This window comes from Pezoporus wallicus, unplaced genomic scaffold, assembly GCF_028554395.1.
Source record: "Pezoporus wallicus isolate ANWC-B61680 ecotype Strahan unplaced genomic scaffold, APGP_CSIRO_Pwel_v1 contig_7820, whole genome shotgun sequence".
Lineage (NCBI taxonomy): Eukaryota > Metazoa > Chordata > Aves > Psittaciformes > Psittacidae > Pezoporus > Pezoporus wallicus.
Window position 1 is genome coordinate 1,012,490 of NW_026641900.1, and position 16,036 is coordinate 1,028,525.

A 16,036-nucleotide genomic window follows, 5' to 3' on the forward strand; every position below is an offset into this window, starting at 1 on the left:
GCTTTGCCTTCCTGCCACCAGAAGAGGAGTTGAAGAAGGGGGCTCAGGAGCAAGAGACTGCAAGGAAGATCCTTTTGCCTTGCTTTATCTGTCAGAAAATCTTCCTTCTGCTAGCTGGGTCTTGCCTTGAAGTACATTGAAAACTTCTTACTTTAGCCTGTGAATAGGGCAAGAGACTCCCTCCTCTCTCCCAGGGAATGTAGTATTTGGACTTGCTTGTTCTGAATATCTGCAATTGTCATGTTCAGACTGCATGGTGACAAGCTATGCCATTGACTCCCTGGATGGTTTTTCATTTCTGTCCCCATTTCCTTCTCCAGCTTTTCTTTTTTTTAATACAATAAAAAATACTCTTTGAAGTTGCATTTGATTGGAATATCAACAGTTGGTCGGGGCTCCAGACACTTTATTTCCTAGCAATAAGCTGAGTCTTTCCATCAGAACAGTTAAAGTGTTTCTAGCCAGTGTAGCGATATATGTTGTGTTGTATTTCTGTTATCAGTAAGATTCTGTACATATTCCAGTGTGTGCACTTGATTTCTGCTTCACTCAGGATTTTGAAAGCAGTCTTAAACTGAAGAGAGGTTTCATGCTTGGCCAAGGAAAAGAGCAGATCTTGACTCAAAAACAACTTTTCAGGGGGAAAGGTGAACTATTTTGTGCCTTTGGGTTTTTATTCTGATAGCATGAATTCTATCTCTCTCAGGCAATCTCTCAGGATTGTCTTCTGTCTAGGGAAAAAAGCTCGGTGTTGCTTCACCCTTCTTTTCTGGTTATGGGCTTTTTTCCCCCACTTAGAGGAGGTGCTAAGACTGCTACATTTTAGGAAGACATTTTAATTTGTGACTCGGAGGTCTGCAGACATCACTCTAAAGGCAGTTTCTGTGCATACAAATGCTGTTAATCCTTTATAATATGAAAAGAGAGAGTTTATAAACTTTCAGCTGAGAATACAAAGTATTCCAGGTGGATCTGGCTTACTTTGCATTCAGTATCTCTGTAGCCTGTTGCTTTGGAAGTGCAGGTAATAAGCTTTTCAATGGAATGAGTCACTGCTGGTGTGTTTTTTTTTTCACCTCCCCTAGAAATCTAGTGCTTAATCATAATGCACTGTTCTGTAGAAGTTGTGGATACTGGTGTCCACTTAGGGTCCCACTACAAGTAGGTCATTTAACAGAATAACCCTAGGCTTTAAAAATATGTAAAAGTTATGCTTAAAGTTTAGAGCAGGGAAGTCATCAGGTTAAAATAACTTCCTGCTTATGCCATGCAAAGTGATTGTTCCTCTCAGTTGTTGTGTTTTGTAGGCGTTTGGGCTTTTTTTCTTCTCTAAGATGGCACTGGTTACAATGATCTTTAGTTTTGCTACATGGCTGACTGGCTTAGTATGGACATGGTTCCTTTCTACCTACTCTTTCAGTTTACTTGCAGCTATAATTGATAGCTGTTTGGAGTTGTGAAGCTGTATGCTTGCCCTATAACAATATAGGCTTTTGCTGTTAAGTATCTAGACCCTTTTTCAGGATTTATTATAAATTGGTTTTTTACCACATGAAATGGAAAGAGATTTCTGGCTTGCTGTTGGCTTTTAATAGGTGTTTCATCCTTGGGGATTTGCCCAGCAATTAATTAATCCACTTTGGCATTCAGCTGAAGGACATTTTTCATACCTGTGTTTAAATATTGATGCTAACAAGCCATCGTACCCATTCATAGATCTACAGATCCTTAAATATAGGCAATAGGCATATTCTTTAATAAAGCCTAATCTTTTTGGCAAGAAGCACTGAGTCTGCCTGGTTGTGTAGCACTTGCAGCTTTTCCCTATCAGCAGACTTTGAAAAAAGGATCAAGTACACAGGATGGTGATGATTAAAATCCTAAGCTGTGTACCCATCTCAGGAGGAATGCGTGTGCCTGGGGGTGAGTGTGTGTGGTGCAGCATCACTAACATTTGCTTAGGAAAGTTTTGAAGAAGGAAGCATTTGCTGTATGGAAGATCCTTGAGGACAATTTCTGACACTGCTGAAGTTTATTGAAACTCTGCACTGGTTTCAGTGGTTATGCAGGTTTGGTTTCTGCTCGTGCATTAAATCTGAAGAGAACAAACCTGCATTTGAAGGAGGGTTTTGTACGAAGGGTAATCAAACCAGCAACCTATTTAAGAGTTATTTTAAAATACTTGGAGCGTCAGTTAAAGGCAAATGAGTAAAGTTTGCTCCTACCTATGCTCATATCCCAGAATGGTTTGGGTTGGAAGGGACCTTAAAACTTATCCAGTTCCAAGCCCCTGCCGGGGGCAGGGACACACCTTCCACTGGACTAGGTTGCTCCAAGCCCCGCCGCACGCAGCGGTAGCGGCCACGTGTGGCATACAGGGAAGGAGAAGGAGCCCCTGGAGCGGCTGCACCGCGTGGGAGCGCTGCTGGGCAGCGGCGGCTCCGGGTCCGTGCCCTCGGGGTCCGCCCCGCCCGTCCGACAGCGCCCCGGTAAGTGGCGGGGAGGCGGCGGGGCGGGGCCAGCTCAGCCCCGCGCTGCCCTCGGCTTGCAAGTGGCGGTCAGAGGCGTGCGGCGGGAGCGCATCTCCTGTGCGGGGGTGAACCGGTGGGAGCGGGAGGGGGGCAGCCGGGACAGCGCCAGGGGAGCGGGCAGGGAGGCCCCGGGGCTGCCCGGTCCCGGTGTGTCCGGGAGGGGGTCACCGGAGCATCCCCCAAAGCATCTCACTGGAGGGTGCTGGCCGGTGAGAATTTACAGAGATGGGCTTTTAGGTGCCTAAGGAAGCGAGGATATCCGTGTTGGAGGGGCTGTTCTGGAGTGCACCACCTGTAGGACTTGCCCAGGTCCTGGTTTCTGTCCTAACACATTAGGCTTAGGAGCAGGGTCTGGACATTCACACTTAGGGAGCTGGTGTCTTGTAGGGTGGTGTCCAGTGAGGCTCTTATAGAGATGGAGTTTTAGGTATGTTGTTAAGTAAGGATATCCATGATGGAGTGTTCAGTGTTCGTGGGATTCCCGTGTACAAAGACTGGACACCAAACAATGTAAACAATCAAATGCTCTAGTCTCTTCATTGAGTTACTAAATGCAAAGCAAATATACACTAACACGAAGCAGGTTACATACATACCAACCCCTGATTGCGCAGGATACTGCTGAGCAGGAGAAAGCGACAGTACATGTTGCCCAGTCGGAGGGATGGTAGGCAGTGTGTTATGAGGGTGTCCCCTGAATCAAAATGTGCATCTGACCTTCTCACCCATGTGTCCCTGCACAGGTCCTTATGTCCCCTCTTGGGTTGGAGTGGAAAATTGCCAGTTACAACATCAGCACACATGTGAAGAGATGTTTACCGGTGTAAGACTCCCTTGTGCTAACAGTGGTGTTAACTGCCCTATTTTCAAGGTTATGTTCCCACAACCTGTGCCAAACAGTACTTTTCCATTTTTGTGTGTTTCACCACGGATAATTATATGTTGTCTCTGACATGTGCCACCCTGTAGTCTGTGGTTGGAACACACCGATATTTTACCTTCCATACTACAGTTTTATATAATATACTGTCTACAAGGGAACAGATTAGCACTAAAAGACAAGGAACAACAAAAAATACATAAAACCCCAATACCTACTACTAATAGTAATATAACAGCTTTTTGCAGCCAGTCCCACCCCCATGTCCACCCCTGAAAGGGGTTCCACCTCGTGTTTTCTGCTAGGTGGCTAGTGAGGGTCTTTAACTTTTGTATTTGTGCATGTATTGGACTGGAGTGGTTGCTTAAATTCATGCAGTGTAACCCATCAAAGTCTTCACAGCCATGCTTGTGTACCAAAAGCAAAAAAATCAATTGCTGCCCTAGTTTGCCCCTTGCATGATCAAGGCGGTGAGCACTTTGCTTTGGTTCTTCGCAGATTGGTAACAAGTCTCCAGATGACACAGAGGAGAAGCAAAGCAAATCGGTGATGTCCAGGCTCCAAAAACAAGATTTCACCAATGTGTTGGCCAGATATACTGGGAGTCTTTGGCACCTGGAGATAGATGCTGTTACTTCCAAACACACAGTCCTTGGCTTTCCTTATCCCCTTCTCTGCTTAAGGAGTCTTAAATCACACAAGAGCAGCTTCTTGAGACTAGCCTTTGAGAATAGAAGGTGATGAAACCTGCTTTAGATGACCCTGCTTGAGCAGGGGATTTGGACTACATCATCTCTCGTGCCAACCGCAGGCTTCTTGGCCTGCCCTTTCCTCCTGGATGGCCCTCTTAGAGGAGGCCATCCCTTCCATCAAGGTCTGGCATGGCATGTGTCCCCACCGCTCAGTGCCTACAGGGTTGCAGCCAGCAGTGGAGCAAAAGGTTCTTCTTGGTGACAAACACAGAGGCCAACCCAGCTTTGCCCTTGACTATGGTAGGAGGTGTTTGGCCAACCTCAGTCTTTGCACCTTGTTGTCAATGCAGTTTCACCTGCTTCATCCAGTAACAGGTTGCTCTCATGGCAAAGCACATACAGATTTACATTAGCAGTATAACTACTACAGGGTGCAGCAGCACATTGAAGATGCTGGTGGCAGTGGGGGACCATCCAAAGAAAATTTCCCACCAGTGGTGTTCTCCCATCCTCTTAATTCTTTCCATTACCTGCTTCATAACACTACCATTGTGAAGTACAGTTATTAGGATCTTTCTAGCTTTTGCCTTAGCATTTTCTAGCAGCTGCTGCAAATTTGCATGCTCTAACATCTCTTTTACAAGTGACAAATACATAAGATGCAAGGTGTAGTTTCTTATTAGCAACTGGCTAGTAAATACAGGTGGTTTATACACAAAATTACAGCCTCTAATAACAGCTATGTTGCAAGCACACATATTTGAGTCATTAAACATAGTCAGTTGCCCCCAAGTGATGTTTTGCAAATAATTTCTTTTTTTTCTTCCTCTGTCTCATTCTGCTCAGGGTCTCCAAGGTCATCTCCTGCATCTGAGGCATTGGGTTCTTCAACTTGCCTGTCCAGCTCATAGTATGTCTTGACAAACTGCAGGCAGCCACCGTGGGCCTGTAGGTAGGAGAATACAAGCATATCTCCCTTCCCCAGGTTATCAGTTCCACAGGCCCTTCCCATTTCTGCGGGCCCAAAGGATCATGATACAACACTTTACCACATTCTGAATGTGGACTATCAGAGCCAAAATGTCGTTGTGCTGCAGTGACAGGTGTATTCATGGAAGATTGAGTGCAATTTAAAAAATTCAATGGATAGATGGCATTGTCTAATTGTTCTTGAGGGACCATATTCCCCCTTTTTTGTTTTTGTAGCACGGATTTCAGAACAGTGTGAGTTCGTTCCACAATCCCCTGGCCTCCTGTAGGGGAGGGGGGAATACCAGTGACATGCATGACACCCCATTGCTGCAAAAGTCATGATAATTCTAATGAATTATATGCAGGGCTGTTGTTCATTTTCAACTGGGAAGGTCCTTCTAAGGTAGCAAATGCATGTGTTAAATGTCGGATAACATCATGAGCCTTCTCTCCTTTATGGGCAGAAGCCGAAATCATATGTGAAAATGTGTCAATAGACACGTTCACATATTTAATGGTACCAAAGGAAGCAATGTGTGTAACATCTGTTTGCCAACTCTCATTCACCTTTAAGCCACGAGGATTTACACCCATGGCAAATGAGGATTGAGCTATCGACTGACAGTCAGGGCAAGTCCTGACAATTTGCTTTGCTTGAGAAAAAGACAGGTTAAAGTGTTTCTTTCAAGCAGAGGCATTCTGATAAAAAAAGGAATGTGAAGCAGCTGCAGAAGTAAACTGCACAGTGTCAACAATCAAGGAATCTTCTATGTCATTACCCACAGTTAAAGGGCCAGGCAGGTTGGAATGCGACCTAATATGTCCAATAAAACCAGAATAATTCCTAGTTTCCAAACAATGTTTTAGCTTCAGCAAAATGTCAAAAAATGCATGGTTACTGATTTCTTTTAGCACATTAAAAGGAAGGTGTGGTAACAATCGAACAACATATTCTGAGTCACAAACAATATTTAAGGATTCTGAAGAGAGCAACTGTAGGCCATGTAAGACTGCAGCAATTTCAACAAGCTGCATAGAGCCATCCACATCTGTAACAGAGGATTGCCGGGAATCATTTTCAAACCAAACTACAGCAGCTTTGCCAGTTTCTCCAAGGCCACCAACAAAAATGGTTTTAGCATTCTGAATGGGTTGTGTTTGAACTACAAATTGCTCCTGTAGATCAAAATCTGAAAAAGCTTTTAGCAATTTATGTTTTGAAGTACCATAAAAAACTTTTCCTATAAAGTCTGCTAATGCTATTTGGAAAGACACAGACTGAGCAAAAAGGAACTGAAAGTCTGTTACAGTTAATGGTAAATACAATTCTGCAGGGTTGTTGCCTGTTAAATGTTGAACCCTCGTATGGCCTTTGGCAATTAAGCCAACAATCGTATCTAATGATTCTGTCACAGTCTTTCTCTGGGTATGTGTTAAAAAACCCATTCCAAAAAGTAAACAGAGTTACTGTCAATTTGACATATAACTCCTAATGGCCTTTGTTGCATATTAACAACGAGCAGAAAAATCCACAAGTGTAAATGCACTCTCTCTGCCTGTACTGTCTCAATTTTTTGAGTCGCTATATTCAATATTCACTATATTCACTGTTACCATTCCTTGTGGCAAAACAGTCCATTGATATCTTTGCATAGGAGCAGCACAGTTGACGGAAGGCACGGAAAAAGCAAAATGATCACAATCTGCAGGATGCAAAGGAATTGCAAAAACCAGTCCTTAAAATCAATAATGCAAAGAAGCCAGTCAGCTGGAATCATAGTAGCATTAGGCAAACCTGGTTGTAAAGACCCCATGGGTAGCATTACATTATTAATTGCACGCAGATCTTGCAAAAGTTGCCATTTCCCTGATTTCTTTGGAATTACAAAAATAAGTGTGTTGCAGGGGCTAGTAGATGGAACAATGTCCTGCTTTCAGTTGCTCTTCAACCAATAAATCTGCTTGCTCCAATATTTCCCCTTTTTAAGGCCACTGATCAACCCAAACTGTTTTTTCTGTTAACCATGAAAGTTTGAGCAGGGGCTTCAGTTCAGCCACCGTTAGGTTAAATTTGCACTGTCTGTGGTAAGTAACAAATTCCATTGTCTTTGCAAATCTCACCCCCAGAGATTCATAGAAACTGGCAGTATATATGGTTAAAAATCAGCTACATCACCATCCGATGCAATAGCTTTGAGGACTCAACTATGTTTTAAGAGGAGACTGTATACCTCCTATTCTGGCTACTGTTGCTGAGGTATTTTCAAAGGGCCAATCAGTCAGCCATTGAGATGGTGAAATAATTGAAACATCTGCCCCAGTGTCTGTTAATCCACTAAAGATTCTATTCTCTATTTGCAAATTCAATAAAGATGGATTCTGAGTAATCTGCTGGGTCCAGTAAGCCTCGGCTTTCCCAGTTTCCAAATCCAGAGATACTCCTTGTGTTAATTTCTCCTTTTGGCAGCCAGTATGGAATCAAAGCAAGTCGTGCTAGTTTTTGACCTTTTGGAATTTTAAAACTGCCATTTAAGGCAGATGCAAAAATTTTTATTTCTCCTGTATAATCCAAATCTATTACCCCTGGATGAACTTTTACTTCCTGGAGAGGTGTATCTGAGCATCCTAACAAAAGACCCATAAATCCATTTGGTAAAGGTCCTCAAGCATTGGTAGCTGTAGCTTTAACAGTGGAGCAATCTAATTCGATGTCTGCACTTGTTGCCAAATCCAACCTGGTGCTGCCTGTTGTGGTGGCTGCAAGATTGGAGATGGAGCATTTGCTGCAAAAACCATGTTGTTTTGAGGGGCACCGGATTTCGCCGCACCCCATTTGGAGTTTCCCAACAAAGGATTTCCATCCCGATCAAATTTAGATTTACACTGATTGCTCCAGTGATATCCCTTCTTGCATCTGGGACAGGGTTGAGATGGCGTTTTTTCTTTCTGCTTTTGTTTCTTTTTGGGACACATTTTACTGATATGTCCTTCCTGGCCACAGTTACAACATTTTTGCTGATGCATATTAAGTTTCAATAATGCAGCAGCCGATACAGAACCCTTATGAGTCTCCATACCGATATCCTGACATGTTTTCATAAACTCAGCAGTGTCTGTAAATTCTTCCCTGACTGGGGCTAAAGCAGCTTTGCAATATCCATTTGTATTTTCATATGCTAGCTGAAATAAAAGCGCACGAGCAGCCTCAGGATTATCGGTCTGCCTTTGTACAGCATTATTTAATCGGTCTATAAAAGACACACAGGGTTCCTGAGACCCTTGGCGAACAGTTGTGACAGAAGTAGTTTTCTTTCCTGATGCAGGTACTCACCTCCAGGCTTGAACAGCCATACAGGTGGCTTGCTGGAATACCAAAGGGTTTAGATTAATTTGATTATGAGGTTGCAACCATCACCCATAGCCTGTTAACATGGCACCATCTATTGGTATTCTTCTTTGAGCATTATCTAATAACTGTAAAGCCACTAAGTCACTATATTCCAATCTCCACATTCAGTACTGATCAGGTGTCAAAATCGTTCTCATTTAAGTGTTCCAACCCCATGGCCCCATAGAACCTGAAGTATCCATCATTTCTAGCAGACTTATTGTAAGGACTTTGAATTCCATTTTCCATCACTGATTCTTTCAATTCCTTAAAGACTGTGTACGGAATACTTTCATGTACCAGTTGTTGTTGTCCCTGCCCATCTGTTCTATAAAATACAGGAAAAGTGACAGCCATGTCCCCAATAAAATTACCATCCTCTATCGCTTTTCCCATACATTTTTGTATACATGTTTTAGTGGCCTTCTGGTTAACTAACAGCTGGCCAAATGGTTCATTATCAAGACTAATCAATGGAGGTTCAGTAGGTTGAGGAGCATGAGGAATATTCAATCTGAATGCCTTTAATGGTAGTTAATTCAGTGGAAACACTGAATTGAAATGCAAGTGTCTATAATTAGAATTGTTAATATTATGACCCTGGTAAACAACTGCTTCAACCAGGAAATATTTGTTAACCAAAAGGTCAGTCCTTTCCAGATTCCCTCAAATCCCCATGAGGTATCATCTTTATGTTACTGCGCAACTTAACTCATTCCTCTATCTCGTTTAAATCAGTTGTGATTCTTCCACTTTTATCTATATCAGAACAACCACTATCATTGATTACTGAGCAACCTCCTCCTTGTGAGGCTAGTCCAAGGCCATTTGGTTTTGTAAAACTACTTTGGATAAAATAGATAATTCCTCCTGTACTGCTTGGATAGCATCTATTGTGCTATTCTCTATGTTTTCTATAGTTGCTGATATGTTCACAATGGCCTTTTCTAATTCATTTACACCTAATGATGGGATAAGCCATCGAACAAAGCTATGAAAGAGGCTTTTCATTCAGCTATCAGATTGTAACCTTTTCTGATGCATTTAACAAAACTCCTAATCCATGTTCCAGAAGAACATGTGCTAACAATTGTAAGATTAGGGACTGCTGCACCCAAAGTGCACACTCCTTTCCAGTTAAAGGGTAATGCTTTACATGCATTTTCTCCACATAACCAGTACCATCCTTTCCCTTCACGGACAGGTCGCCACCTGCCTGTGAACCAAGCAAACCAGCCAGTATCTGTAGTATGGTTACAATTTGAGAGATTCCCCACCAAAGCTGTAGAACCTCCACAGTCTATCATCATTCCCATCCTTTTTGGTGGGCTACACCTCTCTATAGAGGTGTAATACTTTTCACCTGGATTGGGGTTCGTTATTCTGAGTCCTTGCTTTTGAGCGTGATTCCCAAAGAAGCTGGTATTTACCCATAGGTTCCATGATATTTTGTAGGGGATAGGTACGCCAGTTAAGGAGATCTCAAATTTTTCTCCTGATTTAGGCAGTTGAGTACAGACCCAACATTTGCTTTTGTTAAGAGCACTGGTTACATTTTGCACTAATGTCAAATACCAGTTCTGATCCCATGCCCTTATGTTCACAGTCACATAAATCCAAATCACGATTGACAGAGTCTCACACATGTAGGTCCTGAAGACTCGACACACCAGCAGTGCTCCCTCAACACATTTCACATCTGGGACACCCATTCTGCACCAGGACATCAGCCTCAGCTCCACAATACCTTAAAAAATAGGGTTATGGTTAAGGCTAGAGAGCCACAAAGCCAACAGCTCCAGAGATACTGCAGCTGCTAAAGGCATGCCAAGGGGAGCACGGCACTGCACCAACATTGCTCCCTCAACACCTTTCACATCTGGGACATCCATTCTTCTGTAGGATGTCAGGCTCAGCTCCAAGATGCCTTAAAAATTAAGGTAATCTTTATGGTTAGGATTCAGAGAGCTGCCAAGCCTACAGGTCTAGGGATCCTCGTGCAGCAAGGAGAAATAAATTCCATTTACCTCATTCTGCAGCACTGTGAAGTCCATGTAGGCTCTCCCTGGTATTAGTACTGCTGGTCTTGGTTTTGCTTTTGACCTCTTCACCTAGGGTATTCCATTTCCCTTCTTCACAGCAATCATAAATTGTCACTGTTCTGTATGCAGAAGGGCTCCTTATTTCTCTGGCACTGCAGCTTCCAAGTCTACAAACAACTAGATGGAGGCAACCACCACTAACTCAAGAATATACCCAGGTAATCCTGTGAGATACATACATTGCAAAAGACCATCCTAGTAAAATAGAAGAGGAGGAATGGTGTTTCTGTTTCTGCCTGACAGAGCAGCAGGCCCATACTATAACTACACAATGACGAATGCAGCAAGTGGGATGTGCGAACACTTACATTTCCAGCTCAAATACCAACACATTTCTGGGCATGCTGCTGAAGTCAGTGCACGAGTCCAACCTTTCTGGCTCAGATCACTAAATAAATTTCACACCACTCTGCTGATACGTGTGCTGAAAGACAGGAGAAAAACAAGCAGCAGAACATCTGAGGCCAAGCAAGTCACAAATCTAAAGGTAACACCCAAATGGCCACAGGTTAGAGAGAGACATAAGAGGGAACAAAGTGTCCCTTGGGTCCATCCTACAGAAGAGCTTGATGCAGCCTGCAAGTCTCATAAGAAGCTGTTTCCCTCTCAGCTGTTCATCAAAGAGCTGATTACAGTGTTTGAAGACCTCTTGCTCACTTCAAATGGTAGTTTCTAGATTCCAGATCACGATGTTGATTAATAATGCAGCTCTAAAGGCCCATCCGTTTCAAACATTTCTGTAAGGAAAAGAGCCATTTTGTCAGGATGCTGAGAAAAAAGGTTGGATGCCATCTTGAAAGAAGACAGTGTTTTGTTTAAAATGCAGAACTGAGAGTTCTTGATCAGTTACTTTCTGGTAGCAAGAATAATTTCTGTAGATACCACCCGGCTTTTCACAGAATCATAGAATACTTAGGGTTGGAAAGGACCTTAAGATCATCAAGTTCCACACCCCCTTGCATGGGCAGGGCCACCACACACTAGACCATGTCACCCAAGACTCTGTCCAACCTGGCCTTGAACACTGCCAGGGATGGAGCATTTACCACTTCTTTGGTCAGCCTGTTCCAGTGCCTCACTGTTATAAATGTGGCTCAAATAAATTGATGAGAACCAGACCAATGAATCAAATCGGTTTATTGAGCAAGCGACAGCAAGCAAAACAGCGCTGGGTGGCAGGGGAGTCTCTGCTGCGCCAACGGCGCACAACCCACTTCCCCAAAGTCACTGGTTTTATACTCTTCTTCATCCGATATACGTGTCACTTCCGGGTGTACTCTGCGTCTGTGTGGCCTGTTGATAAGGGGTCTCATTCTGCCTCCTGGTGGGTGTGGGGAGGAAGGCTCCTTATCTCCTTCCCCCATACATTGTTTACCGGATGCCTGTGGTCTATAAGCAAAATGTCAAAGTGTCGTAATTTTCCAGTAACTCTCAAGCAAGCAAGATTTGATTAACAAACAGGAATTTACTCATCACATCACCACCCTCACAGTAAAGAACCTCAGATACTGGAAGGCTGCTCTGAGGTCTCCACACAGCTTCTCTTCTCCAGGCTGAACAGCCCCAACTTTCTCAGCCTGTCTTCCTACGGGAGGTGCTCCAGCCTTCGATTTGCCTCCTCTGGACTTACTCCAACAGCTCCATGTCCTTTTTATGTTGAGGACACCAGAACTGCACACAGTGCTCCAAGTGGGGTCTTCTGAGAGCAGAGGCAGGATCACCTCCTCTGACCTGCTGGTCATGCTTCTTTTGATGCAGCCCAGTATACGGCTGGCAAAATGAGAGGGGTAAGAGAAGGCTTTTACAGAAACTGATATTTGGCAGCCTGTGTCCATGGTGGCAAATAAAGATAGAAGAGCTTCAAAAACAAGAGCACTTTTCATTTGTTTGGCTGCTCTTTTTTGTTTACGGCTTTGAAACGTTATAAGAATTCCTGCTCTAAACAATCACCCTCAGATTTTCAAGTCGCAGGCCGCCTTTGGCCAGATTTGACTGGCCCTGATGGCAGCAGAGGTGCTGTGCGAGCTGCCGGCTGAGCCGTAGGCAAAGCCTGACGCTTCCTCGGTGGTGGTTGCTTCCTAGATCCCCAGGAGCCGGAAGGTGGAGCCTGTAAGCGGGGCTGCTTCTGGAGGAAGACGCCAGAGTGAGGAGCGTGTGGACGCGTGGAGCGGCTGCCGGCCGGTTCCCTCCTGCGAGTCCGGCAGCAGCGCTCGGCACAGAGCTGGAGCCTGGGTTCAGGGTCACACCTCTTCTCTTCTGTTTCCTAACCTTGAAGTTATTGATAGCTTTATTAATCAATGTATGTGTTATTTATAGCTTTCTTCATTCATTTGTAGGTGATATTTCTAGCTTTATTCATAAATTTGTATGTTATTTATAGCTTTCTTCATAAATTGATGATATTTATAGCCTTATTTATAAATATATGTGTTATTTATAGCTTTCTTCATAAATTTGTATGTTATTTATATCTTTATTTATAAATTTATTGTTATTTTTAACATTATGGGTATTTATATTTATAGTGATATTAAATCTTATGGTTTAAATAGGCGTGTTTGTGCCTATTTAAACGTCCCCCCACATCTTCCACCTCCCCACCAGGCTATTTACGGTAGCATTTGAAAATTTCCGAGATTTGAAATGTCCCTTGAATACCCATGAAACCAACCTGCTCCTTTGCTGGGAACCAGCGTGTTGCTGTGCATGGTTCAGGTCTTGCTTAAGGGTAAACAGCGATGTGAGCATAACCCCCAGGCATCCTCCCCGAGGCTGTACAGTTACGAGTGGCAGGGGGTGTGGGATAGGATGGGCAAGTACCTGCAATGCTGTGGAACTTCACCCCTGAACTAGTGCAAAATGCGGGAAAACTACTCCATTAGCTGGGAAAAGCATCGTCCTGGCAATACCAGAGAGGCAAAATCACCACAACGTGCTGGGCCCTGTCCCATGCCCACCGAGCCCTGCTCAGCACTATCCAGTACCCTCAAGGAGAAAAAGTCCCTGGATCTCATGGCAGCACAGGGCCAGAGCTAGAAAGAGAGCAGGAGGGAGAAGCAGAGGGAAGCTGTCGCTCCCTGTCCCTGAGTGAGCTGTGGGATATACAGAAGGTTTTCAGCTGTGGTCCAGGTGAGCACATTATCACCTGGCTGCTCCGATGCTGCGATAATGGAGCTGGTAGCCTGGAATTAGAGGGCAGGGAAGCCAAGTAGCTGGGGTCACTTTGTAGGTAAGCAGGTGTTGACAAGGGAATGAGAAAAGGGACCCAAACCCTCAGGCTCTTGAGCCCCATTTGAAATCATTCTTCTTGCAGGTCACGTGATAGAGAAAGCTCACAACCAGACTGTAATTTGGGATGTGCATTCTCCAGACCCCACAACACCTGAGAAAGCTCATGTTTGTTTCTTACTGGTTGGTGGAGGCATTGCTGTTCCCTTGCTGCTCACGTCTGTGGGGATCTGGTGATGTCCGTCTTGCCATTTTATTCCCAAAACCTGAATCTCCCGGTCAGGTCCCTTGACCTTGCTCCATTCTATGGCAAAACCAGCCTTCAGAAGGATTTGGATTATTTTCCTCCTTTTCTAAAAATCTGCTGCTGCTGCTGCTGCTGTATGGTGTCACACCATGAGGTTGTAATGTATTGCAGATGTTGTGGAGGTTCACCCAGTTTCAGTACATTCTGGATTAACCCATGGCAGACGGTAGGGCTGCCTTTCCAGCCCTGGGACAGTCAATTCCAAGTGTATTGGAGGGCCCTCCAAGTATCAGCAAACTGGCCTGCACTCTGCTGCCAAAGGGATTGAGACTGCATTGGCAACGTCAGTTGTGCCATCCCACTTGGCTGCCTTTGACTCCCCTGCCCCAAAGCAGGCTGGGATTCCCCGATTCCCTAACGTGCGAACGTCAGTCACTCTCCGCTGCTTGTAGGTGGCTGTGACGCCCCGTTCTGTTACCCAGGTTGAGCTGTGACCCCTCGCATGCTCCACCTCCGGACCAAAGGCGCTGAGGAAGAGCAACCCGTGAGGGACCTCCGTGAGCCGGCTGGGCAGAGGCTGGTCCCCCACCGGCCACCGGCACGATGCTGCCACCATCACAAAGCTGTGGCGGTTGCAGTGGAGAAGCCCATTGTGACGGGGCCACCACGGTGACCGTGGGGTATTTCAGGAGCGAGAGCCCTGGAGTGACCAGTGCAGAGGAGACCCCTCCCTCGGGAGGCTGTATCTCCCCTGGGTGCCCTATGGATCAAGGTATGTGTTGTGCTGAGAAGGGAGAAGAACAGCTCCTCTATTCCATTCAGCCATACAGAGATGTCTTTGCTGTTCCTAACAGTCATTTGAGGTTTGAATTGTTGAGGCATTTTCTTCTTAGCATCAGGTTCTGGACGTTAGCAGTTTGGGAGCTGGTTTCTGGTTAAGCAAAGAATGCTATCCAAGGAGGATTTATAGAGAGTTTTCTATGAAGTTATAGACAGATAATTAAGTGGGGATATCCATGGTCCTGGCACTGTTTCAGAGGCACCTTGTGTAAAATAAGCCAAGCTCCTGGGTTCTGTCCTAACACATGAGGCTTAGGAGCAGGGTCAGGACATTTGCACTTAGGGTGCCTGTGTCTTGGTCACCGGAGAGTGGTGTCCAGTGAGGCTTTAGAGAGATGGAGTTTTAGGTGTGTAAGTAAGGGAGAATATCCATGTTGGAGGCACTATTCCAAGAGCAACCTGTGTAGAACGTGCCCAGCTCCTGGTTTCTCTCCTAACTCATTAGTCTTAGGAGTAGGGTCTGCACATTCGCACGCAGAGAGCTGGTGTCTCGGTCACCAGAGTCGTGTCCAGTGAGGCTATACAGGGATGGAGTTTTAGATGGGCAAATAAGTGAGGATATCCATGTTGGAAGCACTCTTCTGGAAAGACCCATATGTAGGATACGCCCAGCTCCTGGTTTCTGTCCTAGCAAATTAGGCTTAGGAGCAGGGTCTGGACACTGGGAGCTGGTATCTCAGTCACTGGTTGGTGGTGTCCAGTGATGCTTTACAGGGATGGAGTTTGAGGTGGGTAAGTAAGTGAGGATACCCATGTTGGAGGCACAGTTCTGGCGGGCTCCCTGCATAGAATGTGTCCAGCTACTTTTTTCTGTCCTAACACATTAGGCTTAGGAGCAGGGTCTGGACACTGGCACTTAGGGAGCTGGTGTCTCGGTCACCCAATAGTGGTGTCAACTCAGGCTTTACAGAGATGGAGGGTGAGTTGGGTAAATAAGTGAGGATACAGATGTCGGTACCGCTGTTCTGGAGGGATCCCTCTGTAGAATATGCCCAGCTATATCTTTCTGTTCTAACTCATTAGGCTTAGGAGTAGGGTCTGGACACCGGCGCTTAGGGAGCTCGTGTCTCAGGCACTGGAGAGTGGTGTCCGGTGAGGCTTTACGGAGACGGAGATTTAGGTGGGTAAGTAAGTGAGGATATCCATGTTGGTGGCA